Source organism: Pseudorca crassidens, chromosome 5 (genome assembly GCF_039906515.1).
Source record: "Pseudorca crassidens isolate mPseCra1 chromosome 5, mPseCra1.hap1, whole genome shotgun sequence".
In the NCBI taxonomy this organism is placed as follows: Eukaryota; Metazoa; Chordata; class Mammalia; order Artiodactyla; family Delphinidae; genus Pseudorca; species Pseudorca crassidens.
The window spans coordinates 91,302,336-91,318,592 of record NC_090300.1 but is presented as its reverse complement, the minus strand read 5'-3'; positions in this window follow the sequence as shown (position 1 = coordinate 91,318,592).

The following is a 16,257-nucleotide window of genomic DNA, read 5'->3' as shown; positions in this document are numbered from 1 at the left end:
AGGGGGAGTGGGACACAGAAGAAAAGTTACTAAATTATACTGGATCAAGGAAGATTTAGGAAAACATAACAATTAAGATGAATCTCAAAAAAAAAACGTAATAATTGGTACAACGCCACTACCTTCACTAGAACATTTTACGTGACCTGGAATTAGACAATTTTAGACGTAGAGGTGACCTTAAAAGAATATGAAGTGTAACCCTATTTTAAAAATGAAGAAACATTATTTTTTAAAACAACAAGGGCTGGGGGTTCAGATTAAGTGATCAGTACAGAGTAGACATTCCTTCCCTCCAGGACCAGCTACATAATTTACAAGGCACCTTGTTCAAAATGATTAAGAATTTCAAGACAGCTACAACAAAGCATTGAATCAAGCATGTGCCCTTCTGAGCACGGGGCCTTGTGCAACTACCACATGGTCCTCAGGCCAGTGACGTAGGCCTCTCCCTCCTCTTACCTAAGTTCCTAGAAGGCTCTAGAGTCAGAATGTAAATAAGAACCCAGACTTCCTCAGGCCCTGTTTCATGCCCTGTGCTCTTCAGATTTAGAACAAATACCAATTCAACTGGAAATGCCAATATCATGTATAGGGGATAATGCTTTTAAAATTTTTCCTGTGCACAATTGTACAATTGTGTTAAGAAATGTATAAAATCACATTGCAGCAGTTGCTCAAATAGCTAAATAAGCCAGGCCTTTAAGCAATGGAGTGGGTCATGAATTCTGCCTTTCACTTTTTCATTTTTGCATATTATAAAAAACAGATGAATTTATAATGCTGCTTTTAAAAAATGATTACAATAAGAAAAAGTCCTACAGAATAAGGAAAAGCATGCTTCTAACAAGGCGGATGGTATACTCAACCCTTACCTATATAGACAAACACTTCTCAAAATTAAAAAAACTCATAAATAATCCATTAACCTAAACTTTTTTTAACTGAGGGGATAGGAAGGTCTTATAATGATTTGTCTATATAAATGAATAAACGTGTACCTTCATTTATTCATGTAATAAACATGAATCAATGCGCCAAGAGCCTGGGACAAGGCTGGTTCACAAGAGGTGTTCACTAAAAGTGAGTGATGACAGATGAATGAGTGACTAAATAAAGAACCACAACAGAATGTTATTTGGCCACAAAAAGGAGTGAAGTACTAACACATGTTACAACTTGGATGAAACTACAAAATATTATGCAGTGAAAAAGAAACCAGACATAAAAGGCCACATATTGTATGATTCCGTTTATATAAAATGTCCAGAATAGGCAAGTCTATAGATGCAGAGAGTAGATTAGTGGTTGTCAGGGGCTTGGAAGAGGAAGGAATGGGGAGTGACTTCTTATGGGTGTGGGTGGTTTGGGTTTTGTTTTGCTTTTGTTTTTGTTTTTTTTTGAGGTACACAGACCTCTCACCGCTGTGGCCTCTTCCGTTGCAGAGCATAGGCTCCGGACGTGCAGGCCCAGCGGCCATGGCCCACGGACCCAGCCGCTCCATGGCATGTGGGATCCTCCCAGACCGGGGCACGAACCTGTGTCCCCTACATCGGCAGGTGGACTCTCAACCACTGCGCCGCCAGGGAAGCCCGGTTTGGGTTTTTTAATATGATTAAAAGGTTCTGAAATTAGAATGTGTTGATGGTTGCACAACTCTGTAAGTATACTAAAAACTATTTAATTGTACAGTTTAAAAAGGGTGGATACTGTAGTATGTAAATTACAGCTCAATTAAAAAAATTTTTTTAAAGAACTAGACCAAGATGGAGAGAGTGACTAACTTGCTAAAGATCAAATTTTCTGTAAGGGACTTCCCTGATGGAGCAGTGGTTAAGAATCCTCCTGCCAGTTCAGGGGACACGGGTTCGAGCCCTGGTCCAGGAAGATCCCACATGCCATGGAGCAACTAAGCCTGTGCACCACAACTACTGAGCCCGCGTGACACAACTACTGAAGCCCACGTGCCTAGAGCTCGGGCTCCGCAACAAGAGAAGTCACTGCAATGAGAAGTTCGTACACCGCATGAAGAGTAGCCCCCCTCGCCGCAACTAAAGAAAGCCCACGTGCAGCAATGCAGACCCAACACAGCCACACACACACACACAAATTCAGTTAGTGGAATTCTGAGTCTAACATCGAGACTTCCGGCTCCTACCTAGGGCATTTCCCAGTCTATCAAGCTACCACCCAGAAATTTGCAGAGCACCACTAGTTCTCTCTCAGGTGCCATAGACATGAGACTTACACACAGGAACCACATGGACCAAGATGTTAACCCAGTGGAGGCTGCACTCTGACTCCAGAAGCTCTGGCCTGTGAGTGGTGTAGCACGAAGCAGAGGAGAGAAAGAATGAGGGGAGAGCTCCTTCCAGGAGGTTCCTCATTTTCTCTCCGTCTTCCTTGATATCTCCCCAGTGGCCCTTGTATCTCAGGTCTTGCTTGAGAATCCAGAATAACTAGCAATATCCCTATGGTGCCTCTGCTGTATTCCGTGATACCTTAGAATATTCATTTCCTGTTTTCTCAAGTCTAATTTATTTCTAGGCTAGCATAGAGCAAGATGACCCATAACCTCTTGTGAATGCTTGGTGTTCATCCTTCAGGACGTATGTTAAGCCTATTACTTTGGCTAATAATAAAATAACAACAATCACAGCTTTTCCTTGCTTGTGGGTTATGTGTGACAGTTTCCTAAGGTTTCTTTTATTTTGTAAATGCCTTTATGTGTTACAGCAGAGTGAGGCAAGCATCATCTGCTGTCTCTCTTTTAAGGCAAAGGAAATAAACACAGCACTAAAACCTCCATCTTCTAACTCCTAGCTTATTTTCCTCTCTTCTTTCCTACCAAGGGGATCAAGCAGACTTTCTTACACTTAGTTTTTTTGCCCGAAGGTTGGAGTGAATTATGAGGGAGGTAGGTGATGGGGACATGTGGCTTCTGTCCTCCCAAGAAAAGTTGAACGTTATGGTCCTACTCCCAAAGACAGATAACCAATCATAGTTAAAATGGCAACATGTCACTGGAAAAGGAAAGGAAAAGCAAAAATATAAAATAAAGCAGATATGTAGTATCAGGTAGCACCAAGGAGATGAAAGATTTAACTCTACATGTGTGTAGGAGGTTTTATACAAACAGTTGTATACTTACCTCTAGGCCCAAAAGAAAAAGCAGAAATGTGGTCTACATGTTCATTGTTGTTACATAGCCATCTCTCTAATTTTGAAATCAGCAGTCATTCCTTGATGCATGTGTTATCTGGGAGTGGAATTTAGGAGAACATAGAGAACAAAAGGTCTGCCTTCAAGCTGTGAAGCAGAAATAACAGGCAACTAGCCAAAATTTAAGTGATTCTTCAACTTTTGGTCAGGATTGGAGTGCCTCTCCCTCATGGAGCAATATGGGATGGAATGTAAGGTTGTGACTAACGGGTTCTCTGCAATCCTGAGATTAGTTCTGTTCTAACCAAATCCCCTGGATTCCTCTTAGCACCAATCCATTGAGCCTCCCTGGGGACCATCCCTCACCCACTCACAGAACTCCTGGGGTATCTCAGTGACAGTGCCACCCCCCCACCTGCTAGTCAGCCTTGACTCAGGCACTTGAACCAATTTTCAGTGAACTCAGATCATTGAATGGGACACCATCCCACCCACCAGCAACCAGCGGCTGTCATGTGGAGTGTAGGATATGACAGGTTTGAAATCCAACAAACTCAGAACTTTATCTCAACTCTGCCTTGTAACCTGTGTAAAACTTGAAAGTGTCCATCTCATTGGACCATCATTTCCTCATCTACAATAATGATGTCAGTATCTTTCTTTAGAAGGGTTGTTTTAAAAGAAAATGAGATAAAGAACAAAACATTTCACTTTACAAGTATTTCTTAAAAAATCTTAGATTTCTTCCTTCCTTTTCCAAAGCTAATGACTTCAGTCAGGCCAAGCAGTATCTTGAGAGTAGGAAGGTTCTGAGGGATCAATCCCAGAATATATGAATACATGTATTCATTAGAAGGCATTTGACTTAATTAGTTCCCTGAAACTCTTTACATGGACTTTCTTGTCCTCTGTCTACTCCGGTGTTTCTAAACCTTTTGTTCATTACCACACCCGTAAAGAGCCTTTATAGATAATTTTTTAAATCTTCTCTCTCCCATGAAATTTAATAGCACAAATATACTATTTTACTTGATTACGTACCACATGTATATCTGTGTTTTTTTACATAGAAAGAGCAAATTTTTTCACCCGGCCCCCGCCCAAGAACCAATTTTCATCCCCTTGGGGGTGATATTGCCTCCATTGAGGATAGATGGTCTAGTCTATAAAACTGAGGATTTATGAGGAGATATTTCTTAAAGACTGTGGAGGAAGACAATGTTGGATTCTATTTCGGAGCACTCTTCCTATCATCATCTCATTAACTATTAGAAGTACAAGAGAGTTAGCCAAGTTTTAGCAGATTTTTTATTTCCTATGATTAGCCACTAAGGTCCAGGTCAACATGTCAGAAATAAAGAAAGAAGCCTGGGGTGCAAGAAATTAAATGCTGCTAGGCCCTAACCCTCTGATGTGTTCTTCCCCACTCAGGATATTGTGACATGCCATCTGCAGCTTGAGTACACAGATAATAGGGCTAAACCTCCAAAAATTCGTCCCACGTCGGTTGACTAAATGGTTTTAACTCTACTCTATGAAGATGTCCAGACTCTGCCCCATTTTAAACTTTTATTCCCCACTTAAAATTACAGCTGGTACCACTTTCATCTTAGTGCATATAATTGAAGTTTTTATGGGGGAACTTCCCTAAACTGCAGGCTTTATTTGAATTTTTAAAATAATTCTGAGGACAATTGGTAAGACTTTATTTGTACACTAAGCTTCTACAAAGTAGGGCGTATTTCTTATTTTTTGAGAAAAACCTCAAAATCTTGTAATAAAAAATTTTAATGAGAAATGGAATTTTGTCACTGTAAATAATAGAACAATACCAAATTTAGTCAAATTCAAGGTAGTAATATAAAAATTAATAAAATAGAACAATACTAAGTGTTGGGGAGACTGTGAAGCAACTGAAACTCTCATACACTCGCTGCTGGTAGAAATCGAAATGATACAACCACTTTGGAAAATAGTTGGGCATTTTCTTAACAAGTTAAATATACACTTACCACGTTATCCAACGAATCCTAGTTATAATATTTGCCCAAGAGAAATGACAATATAAGTCCACATATGATTTGCACACAAATGTTTCTAGCAGCTTTGTTCATAAATGGCCAAGAATAAACTGTGATATAGTCATACAATGTAACGCTACTCAGCAATAAAAAGAATGAATTACTGATAAATGCAACAAAATAGGTGAACCTCAGAAACAATATGCTGAGTGAAAGAAGCCAAACACAAAAGAGTGCACATTATCTGATTCCATTTTTATGGAACTCTGTTAAAGATGAATCTAATGTACAGTGACAGAAAGCCAGCCTGCAGTGCTTGGGGCAGGGTTGGTGAGTAGAGGGTAACTGGGAAGGACACAAGGGAACTTTTGGGGGGGATGGAAATATTTTATATCTTGCTTGTAATAGTGGTTACCTAGATGGTTACCTTTGTCAAGAGTTATCAACTTAAAATGGGTGCATTAAAAATGTAGGCCAGAATGATAAAGATACAGCAGTGAAAGTTACCAGTTGTGAAACTGCCACAAATAGTATTTGTGGTATAAGTCCCAGCACCATTGTCTATAGCTTGATGGAGATGTAATTTACATACCACTTCTCCCATTGTAAGTGTATAAATAGATGACTTTTGGTAAATGTATAGTTATGCAGCTATCACCACAGTCCAGTTTAGAACACACCCATCACACCAAAAAGCTCCCTCGTACCTCTTTCCCAGTCCATCCTCTCTCCCACCCCAGCCCCAGCCCCAGGCAACCACCGAAGTACTCTCTGTATACCTTTGCCTTTTCTAGAAATTTCATATAAATGGAATTTTATATAACACAAACTGTAGTCTTGTGTGATTGGGTTCTTTTTTTTTTTTTTGCGGCACGCGGGCCTCTCACTGCTGTGGCCTCTCCCGTTGCGGAGCACAGGCTCCGGACGCGCAGGCTCAGTGGCTGTGGCTCACGGGCCCAGCCGCTCCATGGCATGTGGGATCTTCCTGGACCGGGGCATGAACCTGTGTCTCCTGCATCGGCAGGCGGACTCTCAACCACTGCGCCACCAGGGAAGCTCTTTGTGTTCTTTTATTGTTTCTTTCCCCTTTTTGTTTTCTTAAGAAGAAACTCAAGTCCAGAGTGGGCATGGGACTTGTCTGAAATGTTAGTAGCAGACCCAGGACAAGAGCCCACATTTGCTGATTCTTAGTCCAGGACCTTTCCATGATGCCATGCTATTGCCAGAATACAGGGTGTGCCAGGATAGAAAAAACCTTGGTGCAGGAGTTCAGATCCGCTGTTATCTCTTGCTGTGTAGTTGAGGCAACTAGCAGCTTCTCTAAGGCTAAATTATCCATATATAAAATGAGGATAACAAAATCTAATGCATAACTCTGTCGTGAGGAATAAATTAAGTGTACAAAGTGCAGAAGACAGGACCAGGCAAATATTAAAAAGTTAATAAATGATCATTATTGTTGACTAGGAAATCATTAAAGCACATTCCATCTTGAGAAAAAGGACCTAGGGAGGGAAAGTAATGCAAGTTGTAACTGAAAATTAGGGTTTAAGCATTGACTTATATAAAAGAAAAATGAATTCCACAGATCAAAGGCAGTGCCAGTAAAACTGAGAATAATTTGCTCAACGTAGTTAACTGAAACATTGCTTTGCTTCCTTAGTAGGAAGAACATTTTATGAATAATCCTTTTTTTTTTGGCCTGATTTTATGCCTAACTCAATAGCTCTCAGTCCTGGCTGCACATAAGAATCACCTGGGTAGTGTTAAAACCTGCCAGCGCCTGGGTCCCAGCCCAGAAATTCTGATTTCATTGGTCTGAGGAGCTGTCTGGGCGTTGGGGATTTTAAAGGTTCCCCTGGCAATGTTAATGTATAGCCATTGTGAAAAAGCTGTGGCCAAACTAAGAATCTGATTTATGTCCTGTGATTTAGGGAACCGATTCAAAATAGTGGATTAAACAGTCTCTAGAGTATACCACTTCTAACACCTTAGGAAGAGGCAAACCACAGAGCCTGCCTGCCTCCATCCAGGTGTTCCATGCACAAATGATCTTTCTCAATTTTCTAAGCAGAGTTGGAGGTTTGGGCAATCAAGTGTGAAGGCTTTGTATGAATGTCATTAGCTATTTCTGCTCAGAAAGGGGAGGCTGTCCTCTACCTCCACCTCCACTGCCACTTTTCTTTTCACTCCTCAGTCAGAACTGGGTTTTAACACATATTCCTAAGCAATATGTGTGCATCTTGCATGCGTAACCATTATAAGGAGACAAAATCTGCCTGGACTATTGCTCTAATTTAAAAGCTCTAAATACCCAGAAAGCCTGGAGAAGTCCTCTACCCTCTCTAGTCTCCAAGTATTTATTTATGAAATTAATGGAGTTCAATTTATGAACTCTGAGGTATTTTCCAATTACTGTGATTCAATGATTGCAATTATCATAGCTAATGCAATAAGAGCAAATTTTCATTTAGGGTCCCGTTTACGACTCCGTTGCTAGTACTGAACAACTCCTAAAGTGAGGGTTTAGATTTCTGTTAAAATCATTAGCACGTACACATAAGTGATATATTTGATCTTTGAGTAGTATATTTAAATTACATTTCCCAAGAAAGACAATGGCTCAGCACTTAATTTCCAGAAGGCACTGACAGATGTAATCGAGGAAATGTTACATTAATAAATTATTATCCCTGACAGATAACGTAATGACAGAACCCTAACCGATGTACTAATAGGTCAACTACAATATTGCAAAGTTGTGATATGATATTAATCATTACCTGGTGAAAAGATTAAGAGCCTTTGTGTGATGCTGCATCTTCCTAGGTAAATCACTAATAAATCCACATAAGCCAGAAGTACGAGAAGAAAGCTTTTGCTATGGAATTGAAGGACAGTTTGTTTAAAGAAAGGAAAACAACTCAAAATAGTAAGGTAAATATTTTCCTCTGCCTTTGGGTGACCTTATGCTCAACCTCTTTCCTTATGAGAATGCTGTCTCCAAGCCTGTGGTTTTGTGGCATGTCAGTAATTCTGGAGAGCCTCTCTGTAGTTTGGCAATAGGCCACTTCCCAGCCACACTGGCCTGATTTCCTCCTCTTTTCTCCACAAAAACCTGTATACTCACTAGCTTCCTCCTTTCTTAAGAAAGATTCTCTTTCTTTAATGCCAATATCAGCTCATCGCCCCTGAAATAACTTTAACAAGATTCCTCTTCCTAATTTCTAAGGCACAGCCTGGCAGGTCTCCCAGTTATAGAGAAACTGCTTTCTGGTGGTACGAGGTTAAAAGAAAGGAGGGTCAGTGACATAACTTATCTGCAGTAAGAGTCACCTTAAGTTCATTGGTCTGGTCACTTGTAGAGGTTTGAGGATAATAGGTAATTAAAGAAAATATACAAATCCAAGAGGTTAGATACTGCCCTAAGAATATAAGGTAAAATTCCACTTATGTAAGATAAGTAAGTTCTAGATATCTGCTGTATAACCCTATGCCTGTAGTTAACAAACCTTACTGTACACTTTAAAAATTTTAAGAGGTTTGAAAAAAAGAATGTAATATGGCACAACTCAGTGCATCATGTCATGGCTGGCAAGCCCAGAGAACCCAGTGGGGTGTCACTGTCCCACTGCCAGGATGTCTCAAACAGGGACTGCACACACCAAACAAAGAGATGGGAAACACGTGTTCCAGGAAAGGGTCTATCTGGGGCCAGACTTCTGTGTTTCCCCGTGCATTTCTGAAACCAGACCTCTTCTTCATGACTGCCTTAATCTGCTCCGGCCGCCCTAACAAAATACCATAGACCGGGTGGTTCACACAACAGATATTTATTTCTCATAGTTCCGGAGGCCGGCAAGTCTGAGATCAGGAGGCCAGCACAGGGGGTCTCTGGTGAGAGCCCTCCTCCTGCCTTGCAGACAGATCCCCTCACTGCATGCTTAGGTTGTGGAGAGGGAGAGCAAGGAAGACGGGCTCTCTTCCTGTTCTTGCAAGGCCGCCAGTCCTCTTAGGGCTTAACCCATATGACGGCATTTAACCTTAACTACCTATAGAATCCTGTCTCCAAATACAGTGACACTGAGGGTTAAGGCTTCAACAGATGAGTTTTGGGGAACACAATTCAGTCTGTAGCATGACCCAGCAACCCACACAGAATATCCCCAAAGGCAAAAATCACTTTCACTCTTTAGAGTAACATTTTACAAATGCCTTATTTTTGATAACAGAATGCTTTATCCAAAATAAATTTTTACAAAGATGTCCAGGATATAATAAATAAATAAACAAACAAATAAATAAATAAATAAATGGAGTAGCGCCCACCTTATCTTAGGGGGTAGATTCCAAGCCCCTCAGGGGATGCCTAAAACCGTGGATAGTACTGAACCCTATAAATACTGTTTTTTCCTATACATACATACCTATGAAAAAGTTTAATTTATAGATTAGGCACCATAAGAGAGTAACAATAATAACTAATAATAAAATAGAGCAATTATAAAATATACTATAATAAGTGTTATGTGAATGTGGTCTCTCTCCATCAAAATATCTTATTATGTAAATTTGATGCCATTTTCGTCATAACTAAGCACTTAACCACACACTGTGGCTGTAACTTTTGCACTTTGAGGTACGACAACAAAACTAGCATAAACTCCTTTTTCCTTCTTCGCAATTTTACAGATAGAAGACCCATTTTGCTGTAGATCTTAGCAACCCTAGTATATGACTTTTTTTCTTATTAAGTCAAGAACTTCTGCATTTTCACTTAAAGGAAGAACTTTACTGCTTCTCTTTGGCATGGCCGAATTGCCAGATAACTGTGCCTTTTGAGCTGTGGGACCATTGTGAAGGAAAATAAGGGTTACTTGAACACAAGCATTGCAGTGCTGCGATAGTCAATCTGATAACCAGATAGCTAATAAGTGACTACCAGGCTAGATATGCTGGACAAAGGGATGATTCACGTCCCAGGCAGGACAGAGTGGGACAGCGTGAGATTTCATCACTACTCAGAACGGCATGCAATTTACAACTTATGAATTGTTTGTTTCTGGAATTAAGCGGGTGACCTCAGGAAACTAAAACGGCGAGTAACTGAAACCTTGGATTAGGGGGGACTACTGTAAATAAATAATGTACTGGAAGGTGAGGTTGGAAAATGTTTTCAACCTGTGTAGGTTGGACACTTGTTTTGGCACCAAAGCAGCTCTATGAGAAAACACATAGGAGATTTCTAGGAGCTGCCATCCTGGGCAAATAGCTCAAGGGGCACATACCTTGAAACCCCCAGGGGAAATTTCTTCATGCCTATCACACAGGAGAATCTGTAAAAGCAGCTGTACCTCTGTGGTTATCATGCAACAGAGTGCAGCCAACATGACCCTGACTGCATGAAAAGAATCTGCCAGAGGGTGTCTCATCCTGAGTCATCAGGGTATTTGGCAGTGGGATTTAAGCAGCTGGTCTAGCAAGTTAAAGCCTCCTGCAAGAATGTACACCCTTTAGGATATTACTGATAAAATCAAAGTACCTGCATAACTGGAAGCTTTGCAAACAGGATGTAATTTTTGCTGTAGGAGAATCCAGGTCTTTTCGTCAAATCATTAAGCAAATGTCTTGGACTGGGATCAGGGGAACTCTGGTCTCATCCATATTTTGCCACCACTTAGCTTTGCTGGAGAAGTGGCCCAGTTTCCTGATGAGTAAATAAAGGGGTGAATTAGGCCAGTGAGCCTCAAACTTTAATGTATATAAGAATTAGCTGGACAGTTTATTTTAAATGTAGGCTTTCTGACCTGTAGCTCCCCCCGCAAAATCTGATTCTGTTATTCTGTGGCAACAGGAATTTTCTTTATTTGCTGGTAGTCTGTTGATTGTGATACAATCAAGATGCCCCCCCCACACCCACACACTTTGAGAAAACACTGCTGATCTTTAAAATCCTCTCCGTTTCATATCCTATAAGTCTGTGTTTCTCAGGTTCATGCTAGCAACGTGTGGTATTAGGCCTACATTCCTGACCTTCTATCTGCATCAGAATTATTAAAAACAAGCATCTTTTGTTTACTCTAAACACATTGGACCACGCCATTGTGATAAAGCCCAGAAGACAGAGGAAGTAATGATACCTGAGCAGCTTTCATTTTTGCAACCTTCATCCTGTGAGGGCTGGTGATTTTCCACTTCATTTCTGTGTTCAAAATGATACCCCAAGGGAAAAGACTTGGAATATTCCTTTAGCACTATCTGCTCTCTTCCTTCTCACTCTACCACCAGCCATGTCCCTGTGAGGTCTTAGAACCTGAATTCCAGTCCTCAAATAAGACACTACGGTCTCCCTGCTGTCCATTATGTCCAATTCCATTTCCAAGGTCACTAGTGTGTTTCAGGCCAGATAGGTTTTTTTTAACATTCTATCCTCTTCTAGGACATTCCAAGTCGTTTAGAACATCATTTGTATGTCTAGGGCATCTTTCTGTGATCAGTATTTCTTTTTCAGTTAATATGAATAAAACTTAAGATCATTTTCTTGAAGGGAGGGATGGTACACATGGATTGTGTCTTTATGAAAAGACACAGTGAGCACAAAAGCTAGTACTTTGTGAGGAAAGTACTCTGGAAGAGGAATGGAGAAGGACAGCAGAAATGCATGGTGTCTGAGTTGTGTAAAGAAACCCAAATTCAATCAATGATCCAGTAGACGGACCAGGGAACTGATTTTTTTTTTTCATAATCCAAGAGTTTTGGATTATGGAGCTGCTCAATTTTAGATGGAATCAGTCAAGGAGGGAGAAATAAGGACTTAATTAGGGCATCCTCAGTTGGTCTCTTCCACCCTATGAACCCATCTCTAGGCTTAGGATAACAGTTCACTTACTATGGGTCATCCTCAGAGGGTCACTTGCTGCCTGATTTTACCCCCATTATTCTAAGCAACTCCATGGAGCCAGGTCCCTGAGGAAAGGATTCAGACTGGGGATCCATCAAATACCACTTGCCTTTGACCTTCTGGAGAGAAAGTTAATGTATATAGCTTAGAGTCAGACAAATTAATTTTTTACATTTTCTGTTTATTTTTAATTTGTGTTCCAAAAACTTAGAGAGACTGGTGAGAGGGAAACTAGTTGGGCAACCTTCAGAGCCCTAATACAGAAGTGAGGTAAATGGCCCTAAAACTGTGAGGAAAACAGTACAAAGGCTGACAGGAAGCTTCTCTAATAGCCTTATCACATTGCTCTGTGAAATATATAACTATCACTCATTAGACTGGAAGCATCTCTACAGGACAGACCTAGTCTCCAATGATCTAAGTCTAGCAGAGAGCTTCGATGCATAAAGGTAGTTTGTAGCAGATTCAAGTGAAAGGACTCCTGCTGAATGGAAACTTTCTGCTCAAGTATTTTAAAAGTGTGCAAGACATTTTTGGTGTTTTGGCAACTCAGAAATTTTTGGAAAGGGGGAAAGGAAGTGGCATTTTCAGTATATTTGGGTTTCCTCTCCTCTCTAACAAATATAAAATAATTAAGTGAGAGGAAAATAATTCATGGTTTAAGGCTCAAGCAAACCTATCAGGCTTTATGTTTTTATGACGTTTTTCCTTCTACCAGAATGTAAATGTTTTGACTGAAAGTCCAAAACAGCATAGTACACAAAATTGGAAATTACATGAAGATGTGGAAAGAACGCTAAAGAAAAGGGAAGTGGAAGAGTGCCAGAAATTGCTAATAACTGTAACCTTATTGGAAAAACTTTAAAGCACATGTGAGTCCCCAACCTAGTTTGCAGTTTCTCTTCTTTGCCATTAGCTTTTGAACTGAATAAAGAAGTAATGTATTCTGAAGCCTGTGATTCATTATGTGAGTGTGATATTTAATCCACTTAATTCGGGTGAATTTATAATTTATCATCCAATCTGAGACACTTTTGCAAATGAAAGGGGACACTAAACCAGGTCTGTCTCAGACAACATAACACATATATTTGCTCTACTCTCCATCCACTTAAGGGGCTTCTTTTTATTCTGTGTATTTTGTTCAAAATATTCCATATTTTGCTCAAGGGGAGATCTTAATTGGGCTCCCATGTTATGCCAGCTGGAAGTGAACATAAGTCTGCTTCAAACACACCCATTCATAGCCCAGCTGTGAGGACATGGCCCAGACCAGTGTTTCCCAAAAGGTGGAATACATGACCAAGTGAGAATCTGATCTGGGGTCACAAAGAACAAAGTACACTGCATAAAATAACATCCCAGCAAGGAGAAAGTTGGATTTAGGTGCTAAATTGTTTTTATCTCCTCTCTTACAGTTATTAGTCTTTCATTGTATTACATAACAGAACTCTAGCTCACAGGTTTTAATGTAGCTTAAATTAAATAGAGTTACTTTGTTTTCATTGTATTTATTTTTAGATTATTTCTTGCAAATGATACTAGTTTTTCATTTATAATAATGCCATTTTCTTTAAAAATAAATTTAATTATAACAAAGAACCAGTTAAATAATATTATAGGTGGTATGTCAATATGAACAAAAGAAATCTTTAAAAAAACAAGATAGAACTTCAAGACAGAACCACTAGCCAAAATGATCAAAGAATTAGAAGTTCTGCCCCAACAAACACACGTTCATTCCTGATCCAAGGAATCATGGGAGGCAAAGGTGGGATAAGACTTTACACATGTCTAGGTCCTTCCCTGAAAGCCAAAAATACGAGTTAGGAAGAAGTAGCCTCACAATCCCTTCATGAAAAGGGAAGAGCTTGAGAATTTGCAAGGGTAAGGAAGGCTATCTGAATACAGCAGGACAAGGAGACCAGATGAAAATTTAGCCAAGGGGAAGCAGAGGTTGAAAACCAAGGGATACTAACCCCCTTGGTTTAGCCACATATGGTTAATGAAGGGGAAGGAAAGAACATAAACAGCAGAAATAATCCAAAGTCTATGGTCAGAAATGAATAATATGACAGAAGAAGGTGATTAAGGGATGAGAATGGATGGCTCAAGAAATGCAATCTGTCATGGTACACCTGCTATGAAATCCATTCATCAAGGTCGACTGGCACAAAATGGGATAAAAGCCTTACCACCTACCTTTCCATCCAGAGGTTTCCCACCCAACTCACAACTCAAAATCACCTAGTATCTTATCTCTACTCCTATTTTAGAGGAAGATGAATGTATAAGCAAAACTTCCTATGGAATCTTTCAACATTAAATATGATGAGAGAGATATGAGCTGGAAATGGGTTTTTGGAAGTTGTTAGCATATTGGTGGTGACTGAAATCATGACAGTTGATAAAATTGCACTCAATGCATCCCTCACAGACACCTTACCCATGCTACTATTGTCTGCAAAGAACTTCTCCTCCTATAAATCTTCCCCTGGTCTAGTTAAATTTTACTATTCATTGTTCAGGTCTCAGCTTAAACTTCCCTCTGTCTCCACCTGTGCCTTTGGCGTATGGTCTCATAGCCTCCTCTTTCACAGCTCCCATTGCACCATTGTTATTACTTATTTAGTATTCCCAATTAGACTCTAAACTCTCTAAGGGCAGGAATGGGGTTCACAGTGGTATCCCCACCATCTGACCTAGTCTTATAGTAGCCAGCAGTCAATCAATGAATGGATAAGTAAATGAGTGAATGACATGCAGCATGTTGTTGTAACCCATGAACGTTCATCTAAGAAGCACATGGACCTGGCCTCTCTGGGCAAGCCATGAGGAGAGGTGAGAACTGGTGAGAAGAGGGAAAACAACAACCAGCTGTGGCTCAGACCAGGAGAATAACATAATGGAAGTGAGCGACTCAGAGAACATGTGGGAGAAGGAGGTGAAGTTAATCTATCCAAAGGGGCCCTCACATGGGTTGGGCTTGGTCATCACTGGCTTAGGAAGTGGGTGAGGCCAGTCTAAAGCTTGGAGACACCCTTGCTAAAGAGGACATTACAGCACTCAGATGTCTGCTCATTGTGTTTATAAGAGTGATCTCATCAACACATGTGCTTTTTTATGTCTTCCCATTTGAATGACCCTCTATCCCATGGAAGGAACTGTTGAGCCACATCCTCTCGGTTTGAAAGGGGTGCAGCTCATATACCTGAGATAAGAGGAAGCCAAGCTAAGCCTGCCTTCCCTGCCCAGTTATGATACTTCTATTAAAAATAGAGCTAGTTATTCAAACAGCTACATAAATACAAATTAATCACTAGGAAAGCATTTTCTAAAATGATCATAAAGAGAGACAGTTATGTAACTTTGGACAAATAACTTTATCTCTCGGAATCTTAGTTTCCTTATCTGTGACACTGGAATTGCTGCACTTACCTTTGGGCTGATAGGAAACCCAAATAGATAAAGCACCAAACACAAAGGTTGTCATTATTTGCAGCAATTTACAGTAAACTTTAAGGAAATACAAATACCTCAGCGTACTGTGATAACCCTCTCACTAAACATTGACTCTTCTATTCCAAACATTAACCTAAACTGTGTTTTCCTTCAGATCTCCATAGAATATAACCTATTACTTTATCCTGAACATTTTTTATTTCAAGAAGCCTTACAGATTGGTATACATTGGTACCTGGATACCTTGAGTTCCTTGAGACATTCCTCTTTAGCCTAATTCTTCTCAATGTAGTAAAAGATAGCTTTTGAAGCTCTCTTAAAAGGCAAGACCATATTTGTCCAGAATTCCACCTCTCAATTCCTGTTTCTTTCTTCCCCTGCAGCATCCATTAGACCTACACTCAGAGCACCAGTTCCTTCCCTGCCATCTGACTCCCTCCTGCTACCAACTCCCAAATTGGAACCTACTTTTCCCTTCTCCTGGGTTTTTCAGGGTGTCATTCTTCTACCTCTTACATCAGAATCACTAGCTCCCTCACACCAGACCTTCCAAATCAAAGTCTGTAGGAGTGAGGTTGGGAATTCCCATTTTAACAAGCTCCTTAGATGATACTTAGGCACATGAAGCTTGAGAATCCTGGCCTTAAACTATGGGCAGCATTTCTGTGGGCCGAGAAAAGTGCCTGGGGTCTTAGAGCAGGCCTCTGCTTT